A 10,125-nucleotide genomic window follows, 5' to 3' on the forward strand; every position below is an offset into this window, starting at 1 on the left:
TTTAGGGTTTTCACTTCATGCGGTTGAAACAAAAAGAAGCCTCCAGTGAGAATCGAACTCACGACCCCTGGTTTACAAGACCAGTGCTCTAACCCCTGAGCTATGAAGGCTCGCTAGTGTATTAAGTTATTTTTCTCTACCCGTTGATGATTTTGCCAGTTTCTCGTCGTTGTGTGCAACAAAATGAGTTATCTTTTGACGACTCGAAGATCTTGTTTTCGATGTGTCTGATACAGGCAATTAACCGCCTATTTCCGCAAGAAACACAAAATATTCCTGGGTTTGCACATTGATTAAGAAAGGAATTGACCCCGACGTGATTTGAACACGCAACCTTCTGGTCTGGAGTTAGACGCGCTACCGTTGCGCCACGGAGTCAGGCGCAGTTCAAATGGTGCATTTTGCTGTTTTGCTTTTCACTTCATGCGGTTGAAACAAAAAGAAGCCTCCAGTGAGATTCGTTCTCAGGACCGCTGGTTTACAAGACCAGTGCTCTAACCCCTGAGCTATGAAGGCTCGCAAGTGTATTAAGTTATTTTTGGCTACCCGTTGATGATTTTGCCAGTTTCTCGTCGTTGTGTGCAACAAAATGAGTTATCTTTTGACGACTCGAAGATCTTGATTTCGATGTGTCTGATACAGGCAATTAACCGCCTTTTTTGCAAGAAACAAAAAAACCCATCGTTTTGCACATTGATTATGAAAGGAATTGACACCGACGTGATTTGAACACGCAACCTTCTGATCTGGAGTCAGACGCGCTACCGTTGCGCCACGGAGTGAGGCGATTTTCCTATGGAGCGTTTGGCTGTTTGGGTTTTCATTTCATGCGGTTAAAACAAAAAGAAGCCTCCAGTGAGAATCGAAATCACGACCCGTGTTTAACAAGACCAGTGCTCTAACCCCTGAGCTATGATGGCTCGCAAAGGAACTAAGTAATTTTTTGTTACCCGTTGATGATTTTGCCTGTTTCAAGTCGTTGTGTACAACAAAATGAGTTATCTTTTGACGACTCGAAGGTCTTGGTTTCGATGTGTCTGATACAGGCAATTAACCGCCTATTTCTGCAAGAAACAAAAAAATTTCCTTGTTTTTCACATTGATTATGAAAAGAATTGACCCCGACGTGATTTGAACACGCAACCTTCTGATCTGGAGTGAGACGCGCTCCCGTTGCGCCACGGAGTCAGCCGCTTTAAGATGGTGCATTTGGCTGTTAGGGTTTTCACTTCATGCGGTTGAAACAAAAAGAAGCCTCCAGTGAGAAACGAACTCACGACCCCTGGTTTACAAGACCAGTGCTCTAACCCCTGAGCTATGAAGGGTCGCTAGTGTATTAAGTTATTTTTCGCTGCCCGTTGATGATTTTGCCTGTTTCTCGTCGTTGTGTACAACAAAATGAGTTATCTTTTGACGACTCGAAGATCTTGTTTTCGATGTGTCTGATACAGGAAATTAACCGCCTATTTCCGCAAGAAACACAAAATATTCCTGGGTTTGCACATTGATTAAGAAAGGTATTGACCCCGACGTGATTTGAACACGCAACCTTCTGATCTGGAGTTAGACGCGCTACCGTTGCGCCACGGAGTCAGGCGCAGTTCAAATGGTGCATTTGGCTGTTTTGCTTTTCACTTCATGCGGTTGAAACAAAAAGAAGCCTCCAGTAAGAATCGAACTCAGGACCGCTGGTTTGCAAGCCCAGTGCTCTAACCCCTGAGCTATGAAGGCTCGCAAGTGTATTAAGTTATTTTTGGCTACCCGTTGATGATTTTGCCAGTTTCTCGTCGTTGTGTGCAACAAAATGAGTTATCTTTTGACGACTCGAAGATCTTGATTTCAAAGTGTCTGATACAGGCAATTAACCGCCTTTTTTGCAAGAAACAAAAAAACCCATCGTTTTGCACATTGATTATGAAAGGAATTGACCCCGACGTGATTTGAACACGCAACCTTCTGATCTGGAGTCAGACGCGCTACCGTTGCGCCACGGAGTCAGGCGCAGTTCAAATGGTGCATTTGGCTGTTTGGGTTTTCATTTCATGCGGTTAAAACAAAAAGAAGCCTCCAGTGAGAATCGAAATCACGACCCCTGTTTAACAAGACCAGTGCTCTAACCCCTGAGCTATGATGGCTCGCAAAGGAACTAAGTAATTTTTCTCTACCCGTTGATGATTTTGCCTGTTTCAAGTCGTTGTGTACAACAAAATGAGTTATCTTTTGACGACTCGAAGGTCTTGGTTTCGATGTGTCTGATACAGGCAATTAACCGCCTATTTCTGCAAAAAACAAAAAAAATTCCTTGTTTTGCACTTTGATTATGAAAAGAATTGACCCCGACGTGATTTGAACACGCAACCTTCTGATCTGTTGTCAGACGCGCTACCGTTGCGCCACGGAGTCAGGAGATTTTCCGATGGAGCGTTTGGCTGTTTGGGTTATCTTTTCATGCGGTTAAAACAAAAAGAAGCCTCCAGTGAGAATCGAACTCACGACCCCCGTTTAACAAGACCAGTGCTCTAACCCCTGAGCTATGAAGGCTCGCAAAGGAACTAAGTAATTTTTTGCTACCCGTTGATGATTTTGCCAGTTTCAAGTCGTTGTGTACAACAAAATGAGTTATCTTTTGACGACTCGAAGGTCTTGGTTTCGATGTGTCTGATACAGGCAATTAACCGCCTATTTCCGCAAGAAACACAAAATATTCCTGGGTGTGCACATTGATTAAGAAAGGAATTGACCCCGACGTGATTTGAAGACGCAACCTTCTGATCTGGAGTTAGACGCGCTACCGTTGCGCCACGGAGTCAGGCGCAGTTCAAATGGTGCATTTGGCTGTTTGGGTTTTCATTTCATGCGGTTAAAACATAAAGAAGCCTCCAGTGAGAATCGAAATCACGACCCCTGTTTAACAAGACCAGTGCTCTAACCCCTGAGCTATGATGGCTCGCAAAGGAACTAAGTTATTTTTGGCTACCCGTTGATGATTTTGCCTGTTTCAAGTCGTTGTGTACAACAAAATGAGTTATCTTTTGACGACTCGAAGGTCTTGGTTTCGATGTGTCTGATACAGGCAATTAACCGCCTATTTCTGCAAGAAACAAAAAAAATTCCTTGTTTTGCACTTTGATTATGAAAAGAATTGACCCCGACGTGATTTGAACACGCAACCTTCTGATCTGGAGTTAGACGCGCTACCGTTGCGCCACGGAGTCAGGCGCTTTAACATGGTGCATTTGGCTTTTAGGGTTTTCACTTCATGCGGTTGAAACAAAAAGAAGCCTCCAGTGAGAATCGAACTCACGACCCCTGGTTTACAAGACCAGTGCTCTAACCCCTGAGCTATGAAGGCTCGCTAGTGTATTAAGTTATTTTTCTCTACCCGTTGATGATTTTGCCAGTTTCTCGTCGTTGTGTGCAACAAAATGAGTTATCTTTTGACGACTCGAAGATCTTGTTTTCGATGTGTCTGATACAGGCAATTAACCGCCTATTTCCGCAAGAAACACAAAATATTCCTGGGTTTGCACATTGATTATGAAAGGAATTGACACCGACGTGATTTGAACACGCAACCTTCTGGTCTGGAGTTAGACGCGCTACCGTTGCGCCACGGAGTCAGGCGCAGTTCAAATGGTGCATTTTGCTGTTTTGCTTTTCACTTCATGCGGTTGAAACAAAAAGAAGCCTCCAGTGAGATTCGTTCTCAGGACCGCTGGTTTACAAGACCAGTGCTCTAACCCCTGAGCTATGAAGGCTCGCAAGTGTATTAAGTTATTTTTGGCTACCCGTTGATGATTTTGCCAGTTTCTCGTCGTTGTGTGCAACAAAATGAGTTATCTTTTGACGACTCGAAGATCTTGATTTCGATGTGTCTGATACAGGCAATTAACCGCCTTTTTTGCAAGAAACAAAAAAACCCATCGTTTTGCACATTGATTATGAAAGGAATTGACCCCGACGTGATTTGAACACGCAACCTTCTGATCTGGAGTCAGACGCGCTACCGTTGCGCCACGGAGTGAGGCGATTTTCCGATGGAGCGTTTGGCTGTTTGGGTTTTCATTTCATGCGGTTAAAACAAAAAGAAGCCTCCAGTGAGAATCGAAATCACGACCCGTGTTTAACAAGACCAGTGCTCTAACCCCTGAGCTATGATGGCTCGCAAAGGAACTAAGTAATTTTTTGCTACCCGTTGATGATTTTGCCTGTTTCAAGTCGTTGTGTACAACAAAATGAGTTATCTTTTGACGACTCGAAGATCTTGTTTTCGATGTGTCTGATACAGGCAATTAACCGCCTATTTCTGCAAGAAACAAAAAAAATTCCTTGTTTTGCACTTTGATTATGAAAAGAATTGACCCCGACGTGATTTGAACACGCAACCTTCTGATCTGGAGTCAGACGCGCTACCGTTGCGCCACGGAGTCAGGCGCTTTAAGATGGTGCATTTGGCTGTTAGGGTTTTCACTTCATGCGGTTGAAACAAAAATATGCCTCCAGTGAGAATCGAACTCACGACCCCTGGTTTACAAGACCAGTGCTCTAACCCCTGAGCTATGAAGGCTCGCTAGTGTATTAAGTTATTTTTCGCTACCCGTTGATGATTTTGCCTGTTTCTCGTCGTTGTGTACAACAAAATGAGTTATCTTTTGACGACTCGAAGGTCTTGGTTTCGATGTGTCTGATACAGGCAATTAACCGCCTATTTCTGCAAGAAACAAAAAAATTTCCTTGTTTTTCACATTGATTATGAAAAGAATTGACCCCGACGTGATTTGAACACGCAACCTTCTGATCTGGAGTCAGACGCGCTACCGTTGCGCCACGGAGTCAAGCGTTTTTCAGATGGAGCGTTTGGCTGTTTTGCTTTTCACTTCATGCGGTTGAAACAAAAAGATGCCTCCAGTGAGAATCGAACTCACGACCCCTGGTTTACAAGACCAGTGCTCTAACCCCTGACCTATGGAGGCTCGCAAGTGCATTAAGTTATTTTTTGCTACCCGTTGATGATTTTGCCAGTTTCTCGTCGTTGTGTGCAACAAAATGAGTTATCTTTTGGCGACTCCAAGGTCTTGGTTTCGATGTGTCTGATACAGGCAATTAAACGCCTATTTTTGCAAGAAACAAAAAAAATTCCTTCTTTTGCACTTTGATTATGAAAAGAATTGACCCCGACGTGATTTGAACACGCAACCTTCTGATCTGGAGTCAGACGCGCTACCGTTGCGCCACGGAGTCAGCCGCTTTAAGATGGTGCATTTGGCTGTTAGGGTTTTCACTTCATGCGGTTGAAACAAAAAGAAGCCTCCAGTGAGAAACGAACTCACGACCCCTGGTTTACAAGACCAGTGCTCTAACCCCTGAGCTATGAAGGCTCGCTAGTGTATTAAGTTATTTTTCGCTGCCCGTTGATGATTTTGCCTGTTTCTCGTCGTTGTGTACAACAAAATGAGTTATCTTTTGACGACTCGAAGATCTTGTTTTCGATGTGTCTGATACAGGCAATTAACCGCCTATTTCCGCAAGAAACACAAAATATTCCTGGGTTTGCACATTGATTAAGAAAGGAATTGACCCCGACGTGATTTGAACACGCAACCTTCTGATCTGGAGTTAGACGCGCTACCGTTGCGCCACGGAGTCAGGCGCAGTTCAAATGGTGCATTTGGCTGTTTTGCTTTTCACTTCATGCGGTTGAAACAAAAAGAAGCCTCCAGTGAGAATCGAACTCAGGACCGCTGGTTTGCAAGCCCAGTGCTCTAACCCCTGAGCTATGAAGGCTCGCAAGTGTATTAAGTTATTTTTGGCTACCCGTTGATGATTTTGCCAGTTTCTCGTCGTTGTGTGCAACAAAATGAGTTATCTTTTGACGACTCGAAGATCTTGATTTCAAAGTGTCTGATACAGGCAATTAACCGCCTTTTTTGCAAGAAACAAAAAAACCCATCGTTTTGCACATTGATTATGAAAGGAATTGACCCCGACGTGATTTGAACACGCAACCTTCTGATCTGGAGTCAGACGCGCTACCGTTGCGCCACGGAGTCAGGCGCAGTTCAAATGGTGCATTTGGCTGTTTGGGTTTTCATTTCATGCGGTTAAAACAAAAAGAAGCCTCCAGTGAGAATCGAAATCACGACCCCTGTTTAACAAGACCAGTGCTCTAACCCCTGAGCTATGATGGCTCGCAAAGGAACTAAGTAATTTTTTGTTACCCGTTGATGATTTTGCCTGTTTCAAGTCGTTGTGTACAACAAAATGAGTTATCTTTTGACGACTCGAAGGTCTTGGTTTCGATGTGTCTGATACAGGCAATTAACCGCCTATTTCTGCAAAAAACAAAAAAAATTCCTTGTTTTGCACTTTGATTATGAAAAGAATTGACCCCGACGTGATTTGAACACGCAACCTTCTGATCTGTTGTCAGACGCGCTACCGTTGCGCCACGGAGTCAGGAGATTTTCCGATGGAGCGTTTGGCTGTTTGGGTTATCTTTTCATGCGGTTAAAACAAAAAGAAGCCTCCAGTGAGAATCGAACTCACGACCCCCGTTTAACAAGACCAGTGCTCTAACCCCTGAGCTATGAAGGCTCGCAAAGGAACTAAGTAATTTTTTGCTACCCGTTGATGATTTTGCCAGTTTCAAGTCGTTGTGTACAACAAAATGAGTTATCTTTTGACGACTCGAAGGTCTTGGTTTCGATGTGTCTGATACAGGCAATTAACCGCCTATTTCTGCAAGAAACAAAAAAATTTCCTTGTTTTTCACATTGATTATGAAAAGAATTGACCCCGACGTGATTTGAACACGCAACCTTCTGATCTGGAGTCAGACGCGCTACCGTTGCGCCACGGAGTCAGCCGCTTTAAGATGGTGCATTTGGCTGTTAGGGTTTTCACTTCATGCGGTTGAAACAAAAAGAAGCCTCCAGTGAGAATCGAACTCACGACCCCTGGTTTACAAGACCAGTGCTCTAACCCCTGAGCTATGAAGGCTCGCAAGTGTATTAAGTTATTTTTCTCTACCCGTTGATGATTTTGCCTGTTTCTCGTCGTTGTGTACAACAAAATGAGTTATCTTTTGACGACTCGAAGATCTTGTTTTCGATGTGTCTGATACAGGCAATTAACCGCCTATTTCCGCAAGAAACACAAAATATTCCTGGGTTTGCACATTGATTAAGAAAGGAATTGACCCCGACGTGATTTGAACACGCAACCTTCTGATCTGGAGTTAGACGCGCTACCGTTGCGCCACGGAGTCAGGCGCAGTTCAAATGGTGCATTTGGCTGTTTTGCTTTTCACTTCATGCGGTTGAAACAAAAAGAAGCCTCCAGTGAGATTCGAACTCAGGACCGCTGGTTTACAAGACCAGTGCTCTAACCCCTGAGCTATGAAGGCTCGCAAGTGTATTAAGTTATTTTTGGCTACCCGTTGATGATTTTGCCAGTTTCTCGTCGTTGTGTGCAACAAAATGAGTTATCTTTTGACGACTCGAAGATCTTGATTTCGATGTGTCTGATACAGGCAATTAACCGCCTTTTTTGCAAGAAACAAAAAAACCCATCGTTTTGCACATTGATTATGAAAGGAATTGACCCCGACGTGATTTGAACACGCAACCTTCTGATCTGGAGTCAGACGCGCTACCGTTGCGCCACGGAGTCAGGCGATTTTCCGATGGAGCGTTTGGCTGTTTGGGTTTTCATTTCATGCGGTTAAAACAAAAAGAAGCCTCCAGTGAGAATCGAAATCACGACCCCTGTTTAACAAGACCAGTGCTCTAACCCCTGAGCTATGATGGCTCGCAAAGGAACTAAGTAATTTTTTGCTACCCGTTGATGATTTTGCCAGTTTAAAGTCGTTGTGTACAACAAAATGAGTTATCTTTTGACGACTCGAAGGTCTTGGTTTCGATGTGTCTGATACAGGCAATTAACCGCCTATTTTTGCAAGAAACAAAAAAAATTCCTTGTTTTGCACTTTGATTATGAAAAGAATTGACCCCGACGTGATTTGAACACGCAACCTTCTGATCTGGAGTCAGACGCGCTACCGTTGCGCCACGGAGTCAGGCGCTTTAAGATGGTGCATTTGGCTGTTAGGGTTTTCACTTCATGCGGTTGAAACAAAAATATGCCTCCAGTGAGAATCGAACTCACGACCCCTGGTTTACAAGACCAGTGCTCTAACCCCTGAGCTATGAAGGCTCGCTAGTGTATTAAGTTATTTTTCGCTACCCGTTGATGATTTTGCCTGTTTCTCGTCGTTGTGTACAACAAAATGAGTTATCTTTTGACGACTCGAAGGTCTTGGTTTCGATGTGTCTGATACAGGCAATTAACCGCCTATTTCTGCAAGAAACAAAAAAATTTCCTTGTTTTTCACATTGATTATGAAAAGAATTGACCCCGACGTGATTTGAACACGCAACCTTCTGATCTGGAGTCAGACGCGCTACCGTTGCGCCACGGAGTCAAGCGTTTTTCAGATGGAGCGTTTGGCTGTTTTGCTTTTCACTTCATGCGGTTGAAACAAAAAGATGCCTCCAGTGAGAATCGAACTCACGACCCCTGGTTTACAAGACCAGTGCTCTAACCCCTGACCTATGGAGGCTCGCAAGTGTATTAAGTTATTTTTTGCTACCCGTTGATGATTTTGCCAGTTTCTCGTCGTTGTGTGCAACAAAATGAGTTATCTTTTGGCGACTCCAAGGTCTTGGTTTCGATGTGTCTGATACAGGCAATTAAACGCCTATTTTTGCAAGAAACAAAAAAAATTCCTTCTTTTGCACTTTGATTATGAAAAGAATTGACCCCGACGTGATTTGAACACGCAACCTTCTGATCTGGAGTTAGACGCGCTACCGTTGCGCCACGGAGTCAGGCGCAGTTCAAATGGTGCATTTTGCTGTTTTGCTTTTCACTTCATGCGGTTGAAACAAAAAGAAGCCTCCAGTGAGATTCGAACTCAGGACCGCTGGTTTACAAGACCAGTGCTCTAACCCCTGAGCTATGAAGGCTCGCAAGTGTATTAAGTTATTTTTGGCTACCCGTTGATGATTTTGCCAGTTTCTCGTCGTTGTGTGCAACAAAATGAGTTATCTTTTGACGACTCGAAGATCTTGATTTCGATGTGTCTGATACAGGCAATTAACCGCCTTTTTTGCAAGAAACAAAAAAACCCATCGTTTTGCACATTGATTATGAAAGGAATTGACCCCGACGTGATTTGAACACGCAACCTTCTGATCTGGAGTCAGACGCGCTACCGTTGCGCCACGGAGTCAGGCGATTTTCCGATGGAGCGTTTGGCTGTTTGGGTTTTCATTTCATGCGGTTAAAACAAAAAGAAGCCTCCAGTGAGAATCGAAATCACGACCCCTGTTTAACAAGACCAGTGCTCTAACCCCTGAGCTATGATGGCTCGCAAAGGAACTAAGTAATTTTTTGCTACCCGTTGATGATTTTGCCAGTTTAAAGTCGTTGTGTACAACAAAATGAGTTATCTTTTGACGACTCGAAGGTCTTGGTTTCGATGTGTCTGATACAGGCAATTAACCGCCTTTTTTGCAAGAAACAAAAAAACCCATCGTTTTGCACATTGATTATGAAAGGAATTGACCCCGACGTGATTTGAACACGCAACCTTCTGATCTGGAGTCAGACGCGCTACCGTTGCGCCACGGAGTCAGGCGCAGTTCAAATGGTGCATTTGGCTGTTTGGGTTTTCATTTCATGCGGTTAAAACAAAAAGAAGCCTCCAGTGAGAATCGAAATCACGACCCCTGTTTAACAAGACCAGTGCTCTAACCCCTGAGCTATGATGGCTCGCAAAGGAACTAAGTAATTTTTTGTTACCCGTTGATGATTTTGCCTGTTTCAAGTCGTTGTGTACAACAAAATGAGTTATCTTTTGACGACTCGAAGGTCTTGGTTTCGATGTGTCTGATACAGGCAATTAACCGCCTATTTCTGCAAAAAACAAAAAAAATTCCTTGTTTTGCACTTTGATTATGAAAAGAATTGACCCCGACGTGATTTGAACACGCAACCTTCTGATCTGGAGTCAGACGCGCTACCGTTGCGCCACGGAGTCAGGCGCAGTTCAAATGGTGCATT

The 10,125-nt window shown here is 43.8% G+C and overlaps 31 non-coding genes across 31 annotated transcripts; all 31 read right to left on the minus strand.

The window, feature by feature from the left end:
* Window positions 1–37: 37 nt before the first annotated feature.
* Trnat-ugu (transfer RNA threonine (anticodon UGU)) lies at window positions 38–110 on the minus strand. Its single transcript has one exon. It is a non-coding gene; the product is annotated as a tRNA-Thr (tRNA).
* A 1,411-nt stretch (window positions 111–1,521) lies between these two features.
* On the minus strand, window positions 1,522–1,593 carry Trnaw-cca (transfer RNA tryptophan (anticodon CCA)). The gene has a single exon. It is a non-coding gene; the product is annotated as a tRNA-Trp (tRNA).
* Window positions 1,594–1,658: 65 nt separating this feature from the next.
* Window positions 1,659–1,731, minus strand: Trnaa-ugc (transfer RNA alanine (anticodon UGC)). The gene has a single exon. It is a non-coding gene; the product is annotated as a tRNA-Ala (tRNA).
* A 194-nt stretch (window positions 1,732–1,925) lies between these two features.
* Window positions 1,926–1,997, minus strand: Trnaw-cca (transfer RNA tryptophan (anticodon CCA)). Its single transcript has one exon. It is a non-coding gene; the product is annotated as a tRNA-Trp (tRNA).
* A 334-nt stretch (window positions 1,998–2,331) lies between these two features.
* Window positions 2,332–2,403, minus strand: Trnac-aca (transfer RNA cysteine (anticodon ACA)). Its single transcript has one exon. It is a non-coding gene; the product is annotated as a tRNA-Cys (tRNA).
* Window positions 2,404–3,143: 740 nt separating this feature from the next.
* Window positions 3,144–3,215, minus strand: Trnaw-cca (transfer RNA tryptophan (anticodon CCA)). Its single transcript has one exon. It is a non-coding gene; the product is annotated as a tRNA-Trp (tRNA).
* Window positions 3,216–3,279: 64 nt separating this feature from the next.
* Window positions 3,280–3,352, minus strand: Trnat-ugu (transfer RNA threonine (anticodon UGU)). The gene has a single exon. It is a non-coding gene; the product is annotated as a tRNA-Thr (tRNA).
* Window positions 3,353–4,358: 1,006 nt separating this feature from the next.
* On the minus strand, window positions 4,359–4,430 carry Trnaw-cca (transfer RNA tryptophan (anticodon CCA)). Its single transcript has one exon. It is a non-coding gene; the product is annotated as a tRNA-Trp (tRNA).
* A 64-nt stretch (window positions 4,431–4,494) lies between these two features.
* On the minus strand, window positions 4,495–4,567 carry Trnat-ugu (transfer RNA threonine (anticodon UGU)). Its single transcript has one exon. It is a non-coding gene; the product is annotated as a tRNA-Thr (tRNA).
* A 196-nt stretch (window positions 4,568–4,763) lies between these two features.
* Window positions 4,764–4,835, minus strand: Trnaw-cca (transfer RNA tryptophan (anticodon CCA)). Its single transcript has one exon. It is a non-coding gene; the product is annotated as a tRNA-Trp (tRNA).
* A 65-nt stretch (window positions 4,836–4,900) lies between these two features.
* On the minus strand, window positions 4,901–4,973 carry Trnat-ugu (transfer RNA threonine (anticodon UGU)). The gene has a single exon. It is a non-coding gene; the product is annotated as a tRNA-Thr (tRNA).
* A 196-nt stretch (window positions 4,974–5,169) lies between these two features.
* Trnaw-cca (transfer RNA tryptophan (anticodon CCA)) lies at window positions 5,170–5,241 on the minus strand. Its single transcript has one exon. It is a non-coding gene; the product is annotated as a tRNA-Trp (tRNA).
* Window positions 5,242–5,305: 64 nt separating this feature from the next.
* Trnat-ugu (transfer RNA threonine (anticodon UGU)) lies at window positions 5,306–5,378 on the minus strand. Its single transcript has one exon. It is a non-coding gene; the product is annotated as a tRNA-Thr (tRNA).
* Window positions 5,379–5,574: 196 nt separating this feature from the next.
* On the minus strand, window positions 5,575–5,646 carry Trnaw-cca (transfer RNA tryptophan (anticodon CCA)). The gene has a single exon. It is a non-coding gene; the product is annotated as a tRNA-Trp (tRNA).
* A 65-nt stretch (window positions 5,647–5,711) lies between these two features.
* Window positions 5,712–5,784, minus strand: Trnaa-ugc (transfer RNA alanine (anticodon UGC)). Its single transcript has one exon. It is a non-coding gene; the product is annotated as a tRNA-Ala (tRNA).
* Window positions 5,785–5,978: 194 nt separating this feature from the next.
* Trnaw-cca (transfer RNA tryptophan (anticodon CCA)) lies at window positions 5,979–6,050 on the minus strand. Its single transcript has one exon. It is a non-coding gene; the product is annotated as a tRNA-Trp (tRNA).
* Window positions 6,051–6,384: 334 nt separating this feature from the next.
* Trnac-aca (transfer RNA cysteine (anticodon ACA)) lies at window positions 6,385–6,456 on the minus strand. The gene has a single exon. It is a non-coding gene; the product is annotated as a tRNA-Cys (tRNA).
* Window positions 6,457–6,790: 334 nt separating this feature from the next.
* Trnaw-cca (transfer RNA tryptophan (anticodon CCA)) lies at window positions 6,791–6,862 on the minus strand. The gene has a single exon. It is a non-coding gene; the product is annotated as a tRNA-Trp (tRNA).
* Window positions 6,863–6,926: 64 nt separating this feature from the next.
* On the minus strand, window positions 6,927–6,999 carry Trnat-ugu (transfer RNA threonine (anticodon UGU)). The gene has a single exon. It is a non-coding gene; the product is annotated as a tRNA-Thr (tRNA).
* Window positions 7,000–7,195: 196 nt separating this feature from the next.
* Window positions 7,196–7,267, minus strand: Trnaw-cca (transfer RNA tryptophan (anticodon CCA)). Its single transcript has one exon. It is a non-coding gene; the product is annotated as a tRNA-Trp (tRNA).
* Window positions 7,268–7,332: 65 nt separating this feature from the next.
* Trnat-ugu (transfer RNA threonine (anticodon UGU)) lies at window positions 7,333–7,405 on the minus strand. Its single transcript has one exon. It is a non-coding gene; the product is annotated as a tRNA-Thr (tRNA).
* Window positions 7,406–7,599: 194 nt separating this feature from the next.
* On the minus strand, window positions 7,600–7,671 carry Trnaw-cca (transfer RNA tryptophan (anticodon CCA)). The gene has a single exon. It is a non-coding gene; the product is annotated as a tRNA-Trp (tRNA).
* Window positions 7,672–8,005: 334 nt separating this feature from the next.
* On the minus strand, window positions 8,006–8,077 carry Trnaw-cca (transfer RNA tryptophan (anticodon CCA)). The gene has a single exon. It is a non-coding gene; the product is annotated as a tRNA-Trp (tRNA).
* Window positions 8,078–8,141: 64 nt separating this feature from the next.
* Trnat-ugu (transfer RNA threonine (anticodon UGU)) lies at window positions 8,142–8,214 on the minus strand. Its single transcript has one exon. It is a non-coding gene; the product is annotated as a tRNA-Thr (tRNA).
* A 196-nt stretch (window positions 8,215–8,410) lies between these two features.
* Window positions 8,411–8,482, minus strand: Trnaw-cca (transfer RNA tryptophan (anticodon CCA)). The gene has a single exon. It is a non-coding gene; the product is annotated as a tRNA-Trp (tRNA).
* Window positions 8,483–8,547: 65 nt separating this feature from the next.
* On the minus strand, window positions 8,548–8,620 carry Trnat-ugu (transfer RNA threonine (anticodon UGU)). The gene has a single exon. It is a non-coding gene; the product is annotated as a tRNA-Thr (tRNA).
* A 196-nt stretch (window positions 8,621–8,816) lies between these two features.
* Window positions 8,817–8,888, minus strand: Trnaw-cca (transfer RNA tryptophan (anticodon CCA)). Its single transcript has one exon. It is a non-coding gene; the product is annotated as a tRNA-Trp (tRNA).
* A 65-nt stretch (window positions 8,889–8,953) lies between these two features.
* Window positions 8,954–9,026, minus strand: Trnat-ugu (transfer RNA threonine (anticodon UGU)). Its single transcript has one exon. It is a non-coding gene; the product is annotated as a tRNA-Thr (tRNA).
* A 194-nt stretch (window positions 9,027–9,220) lies between these two features.
* Trnaw-cca (transfer RNA tryptophan (anticodon CCA)) lies at window positions 9,221–9,292 on the minus strand. Its single transcript has one exon. It is a non-coding gene; the product is annotated as a tRNA-Trp (tRNA).
* Window positions 9,293–9,624: 332 nt separating this feature from the next.
* Window positions 9,625–9,696, minus strand: Trnaw-cca (transfer RNA tryptophan (anticodon CCA)). The gene has a single exon. It is a non-coding gene; the product is annotated as a tRNA-Trp (tRNA).
* A 334-nt stretch (window positions 9,697–10,030) lies between these two features.
* On the minus strand, window positions 10,031–10,102 carry Trnaw-cca (transfer RNA tryptophan (anticodon CCA)). Its single transcript has one exon. It is a non-coding gene; the product is annotated as a tRNA-Trp (tRNA).
* Between the last annotated feature and the right edge of the window lie 23 nt (window positions 10,103–10,125).

Source organism: Phallusia mammillata, chromosome 8 (assembly GCF_965637545.1).
Source record: "Phallusia mammillata chromosome 8, kaPhaMamm4.hap1.1, whole genome shotgun sequence".
NCBI classification, from domain to species: domain Eukaryota; kingdom Metazoa; phylum Chordata; class Ascidiacea; order Phlebobranchia; family Ascidiidae; genus Phallusia; species Phallusia mammillata.